A 5,885-nucleotide genomic window follows, 5' to 3' on the forward strand; every position below is an offset into this window, starting at 1 on the left:
TGCATCACACTGGTAAGGGGTCATCACAAAATGTGTAATTTTTACACAGTCCAACCACAAACCAATGACTTAATTTAAAACTGGGCAAAGGGACTAAATACTTCTAGCGAGAAGAGATTCCGTGGACTACAGCCTGTGAGAAAGCATTCAACATGTCAATTACAACCACAGTGATGGACACCGCCCTGAGAATGGCCCCCAGAAAAAAGGATGGAACAAGCACCCTCGGAGGGCTGCGGAGAGAAAGGAGCTCTCAGCACTGCCTGTGGGATGCAAGTGGGTGCAGCCAGAAAAATGGAGATTTCTTATGAGCTCACAAAACCTCCACTCAGTTACTTATCCAAATAGTAGAAAAGCTCAGACATGAAAAGATTCATGTAAGCAGAGGTACAGAGCAACTGTGCACAACTGCCCAGTCAGGGAGGGAGGGAAGGCGCCTCAACAGGTGATGGGGAAACGGGAGCGCACTCCATGGAATACGACACAGTGACGAGGTAGGGTGAAGGGTGGCGTTTGGGCAAATGGACCGACAGGGGCCCTCCCTGGCAGTACAAGGGCTGAACGCACAGCACCATGAAGCTATCTGAGGCGCGGCAGCAGGCGTTCATACACAGGCAGGGAGGTGACCCACAGGGCACACAGACCTCTCCCATGTGGCCTGCTGCTCCCCTCAGTGGTGTGTTTCGGGTCATCTTCCTGTCTGCTCCCCATTCGCTCTGGTGAATCCTCTCATGACACAAGATATGCAACCTCTATCCATGGACATATTCTGGATAGAGACGGAAGAGCTCTGAAAAATCAGAATTTCCACGCTAACTTATGTTACGGCCTCCCTTTTTGTATAATCAGAATATCAAAATATTCTGAGCAACCTGCAGTTTACAACTGGATTGCCTCAGCCTCAGAAGGCGCTGCCTGGCCCAAGCAGACAAGCACTGCACCAGGGCGAGAAATTTCTCTTAAAGTCAAAAGGGATCTTACAATTGGCTGATTAATACAAGCAATTGGCTGTTATAACAAAGTCAATATTAAGACAGTCCTGGAACATACTCTTTTACTGCCCAGATGGAGGAAAACCCAAATCTCATCACTCTACCATCCCACACAGCCTTCTATTCTGTTTCTAAAGAACCACTCCAACTTTCTACCATCTAGTCTTTAGATATGGAAATTCACCCAAGTGGCCTATTCAGAGCTAACCAGGTTTTCTACAGTGTAGACTTCAAAGAAATTCACTTAAGCTCTCGAACTAGTTTTTCAGGATTCTACTATGTGGTCTTTAGATAAGAAAGTTCACCCAAGTCTCCTATTCAGAGCTAATTAAGTTTTCTACTGTCTCGACTTCAAGGAAATTCACTTACAGTTTCTAACTGGTTTTCAAAAGAACTTTACAGTAATTTGATTCACAAGAAAATTTCTTCTTCCTGCCCTCACATTACTTTACCCCCTAGGATATCTCAATGAGAATGAAAGCCATTAAGTAGTAGAACAGGTTTAAGGGACTTTATTTTGGTTAATCTACACTGTGGTAAATATAGTAATATTAGTCTTAAACATTGTAAATCTATGTGCCTGTTTTAATCTTGATAGATTGATTTTTAAAATGTTATAATCTCAACTACAGGTCAAAAACGACCCCAGACTATTCTTAGAAAAATGGTGATCGTGATCTCAGCCCATTTCATATGCTAATGTCATCCCACAGCTTGCTTGAAATGTATAAAATAAACCTGCTGAAGGCAGAGCAGGAAGACTTGCACCCAACTCCTGATTCCCTTGTCTTCCTTGAGCCCGCTCCTCTTTTCTCCCCCTTTTCTCTTTTCTCCCCCTTTTCTAGGAAATCTCCGCTCGCCGACACCCTCCCACCTTGAGACCCTGCCTGTTCTGCCCACCAATAATCCGTGATCGGGGACAAAGAGTCTCTGGCACTCTCACCCCCAAACCTCTGTCCTGTATCCCAGTTCCTGTATGCACATATTAAATCTTTTTTTAAAATAAGGATATTCAGGGACATGATTATAATGAATGAAATAGGCCAAAAATGAAGACAGACATCAGACACTTTCACTTACCTACAGTGTGTAATTATACATGAAGAACAGTAGGAATAAAACTTCAGCAAGACAAAAAGAAGATAATGGTAACTGGCAGGTCAGGCACCAGCAAACACGGGCAGACAGAAGGAGCACTGCCTCAAGCAGCAGATATTCGGGAGCCATAATCTCATGGTGTGTTTGTCACCCCGGTTAACAGAAGCCTGGGCAGAAAACTGAGTTCCAGTCCCTTATCAACACTTTCCACCTGGCCGGTTCTCCCCATTCCCTAGGCCTATAAAACCCCTCCTACCCTCCTTCAGTGTAACTACTCTGACCTCAACTCTCCAAGGTCAGCAAACCTGTCTTGACAGCTCAGAAATTAAGCTACTTTCTGTTTTACTGGCCTTGCTGCCTCTTGAGTCCTCCCTACTGCCCGAACCTTTCATATGTGCTGAAACCCAGGAAGGCTGTAACCCTGGCGCCGGGCGCCTTCCCCTCCTGGGACCTCTCTCCATGGCAGATGCCTCACACTCACCAAGACCTTGATTCCTGGGGTGTCATCTACCTCACCCTCCTTCCTAGGGGCCTCTGGCTATCAGTCTCCGCTCCTCTCCTCACCCCCATTTTGTTGACCGCTCCTTGGGGGGGGGGGAGGGGGGGGGGGGGGAGCAGGAGTTGGCTCCTCTCACACCTACCTGGATTTGGGGACGCCCATCCCGACCAGGTGTCTGGTTCCTTGGCACAAATGAGCAGTGGAGACGTCTCTATTGCTTGTTTGCCCCCATTCTGTGCGCCTGAGACGAATCAGGGACACCGGACCAGATCAGGCTCATGAGACGCTGCCTTCCTTGCTCTGTGTCCCCTTTGGCTGGGAAAAGCAGCCATGTGGGCCATGTGGTCTACAAATCTGAGCCTATTCTGGCCACTCCCCCAGGATGCCTTCTCTGGAGCTTCAGTCCCTTGGACTTAGGCCAGATAGACATCCTGAGCACCTCGCCTACTACTGCAACACTGCTTGGCCCCAGTACCGACTGGACAGTGGCGCCCACGGGCATGACTTCACAGTCCTTACTGAGCCAAACAACTCTCACTGCAATGGAAAATGGCCAGAGATCTTAATATTCAGGCCTTCTTCCTGCAGCACTGCCCCCCCCCACCCCCCTTCTCAAGTCCTGTCTTTCCTCTTAAGTTCCACTGGCTCACATACTCCAAAGTGTCCAGACCCCTATCTGGAGGCTCAAGCTACTTTCTGTGTTCCCCTCACTCTGTCTTTTCCACACACCCACTGGCCTCTGCTGTATCCAGGCCCAGCGCCAGTACTCCAGAGTCCTCTCAACCCTGCACACCAGAACACTCCGGCCCGAGCCTTCCTCCTCTACCTCAGGTTCTCCCTCATCTCCGGACCCTTTGCCGAAATCTCCTCTCTCCCCTGCAGTAAGCAGTCACACCTGCTCCCATCAGTCCCTTCTCTGCCCCCTTTGGGAGGATCCTGGGGCTGATAGGGTGGTCTGGATCCATGATCCTTTTTCACTTTTTGATCTCTCCCAAACAAAAAACGTCTAGGCTTTTTCTCCAATGATCCTACAGCCTACATTAAATAAAGACTTTCGTTACCTGATCTTACCTAGCATGATCTTCATATTATCCTGTCCTCTACACTGACTGCAACTTCTCTGACCTCAACTCTCTCCAGGGTACGTACCCAGGAGCTCAGAAATAAACCTTCTCTTGGTTTTACTGACCTTGCTATCTCTTTGCAGCCTCCTTACTGAGCTGAACCTTTCAGCAGCAGAGGGACTAGGAAAGGGGCTGGACAAGTTGGGAGAGGGATGAGCGGAGGGCATGTGTGGGACAAGGTTTGCTAGAGGACTACACCCATTAGGAATGCAGAAAAACTGACAACCTATCCCAGCAGAAGGCTGTTAGCGCTATAAATGTCAAAGGCAGATTGAGTGGGATAAAGATAAGTAAATGAAATCAACTAACAATGAAGCACAAGAAAATGTTATACAATTAAAAAAAAAAAAGCCCAGCAGATCATAGACAGCATTGTCAACATGGCAAGAAACTTAAGGACGGCAAAGGCTAGAGATGAGTAACTGGACTTGGGGTCAACGTAGGTCACTGAGGAGCTTCCTAGAAATGTGCTGAGACAGCACCAAGCAGATGTGCAAAGAAACGTGGGAAACAGGACTCTGAACAGTCCGGTGCCACCTGGTACGCAGCGCAGGGAAGGCGGGAGAATTTAAGGACCCACGCGGGTCCCTCCGTCACACACGCAGAGACTGAGCCCCGTGACTGGCCCCGAAGGCGTCTGGGACACGCGGGGCTGTTTCAGCACAGTCACAGAATCCTCACTAAGCGGTGTCGCCCTGGCGGCGCCCCCCAAACGCCCTGGAGGCGAAAACCGCACAAAACGCAGAATGGCCAAGTCCCAGGACCACAGGCGGGCGTGTGTGGCCCGAGCGACCGCGAACGCTCAGGCTGGCCCAGGCGCGCGGGCTCTAAACACTGTGATCCGGTGGAACCGTCACACTCCACGACGAGAACTCAATGACGTCAGAGTCGCACCCAGAACCTGACCACACCGGGGGCGTCCACGGGAGGGGCTCGCCCCGTGTCCCAGCGGGGTCCCCGAACGCCGGCCTCCCTCAGAGCCTCCCCGCCGGCCTGACCCTCCCGGGCGCCGGTCCCAGGGCCACGGGGCTCCCTCCCCCGCACGCGCCCCCGAAACCCCATCACCGGGCCTTACCCCTCGCTCCTCTCCACCGGGTCTGCAGTCCCCAGACTCCTCCTTCAAACACCCGCGCGTGGGTCCTCAGTCTCACCACAAGCAACAACGTGCGGAGACAAAGTCTGCGCTCAACTCGTGGGCAGTTGTGAGGACCAAGACGCCCAACTGTTCCCTCCGGAGGGGGGAGGGGCGGGGCCGCGCCTGCGCAGAACCAGGAAACAGCGCTAGGCTGGACCGGTCTCGCGCAGGAGACTACATTACCCACAATCCTGTGCGCCCTCGGTAGGCTGAGCTGGAGGGGTGACTTTGGGGGTGGGGTCCACCAGCTAGAGAAGGGTAAAAGGACCGTTAAGGGAGAATGTACAGGGGGGCGGGACCATCCTCAGCCGTTTTTAGCGTCTCTCTGATGTCGGGGGGCGGGGGTGGGGGGCTGATGAGAGATGAAGTGAGCGACTAGGATTCTCGCTCCGCTGGGGACTAGGGGAGGGTCCAGCCTCGTGCACCGTTGGAGGGAATCGATGAGTCCACTGGAAAGCGGAGGGGTTTTCATTGGGCCCTGGGTGATCTCCCTAAGTTTCTCATGATTGACCGCTTATGGGCAGCGGCCTGGAGGCCAGCCACCAGACATGGATAAACCTGTCACGGTGGGTCCGGCTCTGTCTGCCGGCCACAGGGACGCTGATACACAGTCCACGGCTCATTTCTAGGGAGAGGATCTGCTGCCAGGTGCCTGGCCAGGTCATGAGATGGCCTGATCCGCATGTTGCTGTGCAGACCGATAAACGCTGTCAGTTCGGCTGCAGTCAGGTGGAGGGCAGGATGATATGAAGGTCGTGCTAGGTAAGCTCATAGGCCTGAGTTAGATAACGAAATTGTTTAGTGTAGGCTGTAGGATCATTGGAGAAAAAGCCTAGAGTTTTTCCTATTTGGGAGAGATCAGAAGAAAAAGGGTCATGGATCCAGACCACCCTGTCAGACCCCGGCTACATCCTGAAGAAGGCAGAGAAGGGGCTGATGGGAGCGGGTGTGACTGCTTACTGCAGAGGAGATTGGGCAAGGGTCTGGAGATGAGGGAGAGACCTGATTAGGGAAGGAAAGCTCGGCCGGGGTGTTCT

At 51.8% G+C, this 5,885-nt stretch overlaps 1 protein-coding gene across 1 annotated transcript in view; it reads right to left on the reverse strand.

The window, feature by feature from the left end:
• The window catches only part of LOC105853171 (zinc finger protein 33B-like), a gene marked incomplete at its 3' end in the record, with an annotated part of 16,867 nt that extends 11,982 nt beyond the window's left edge, over window positions 1-4,885 (reverse strand). The window contains exon 1 of the mRNA XM_012734656.1: window positions 4,789-4,885. The remainder of the gene's footprint in view (window positions 1-4,788) is intronic.
• Window positions 4,886-5,885: the final 1,000 nt, after the last annotated feature.

This window comes from Condylura cristata, unplaced genomic scaffold, assembly GCF_000260355.1.
Source record: "Condylura cristata isolate star-nosed mole 26May11 unplaced genomic scaffold, ConCri1.0 scaffold00065, whole genome shotgun sequence".
Taxonomy (NCBI): Eukaryota; Metazoa; Chordata; class Mammalia; order Eulipotyphla; family Talpidae; genus Condylura; species Condylura cristata.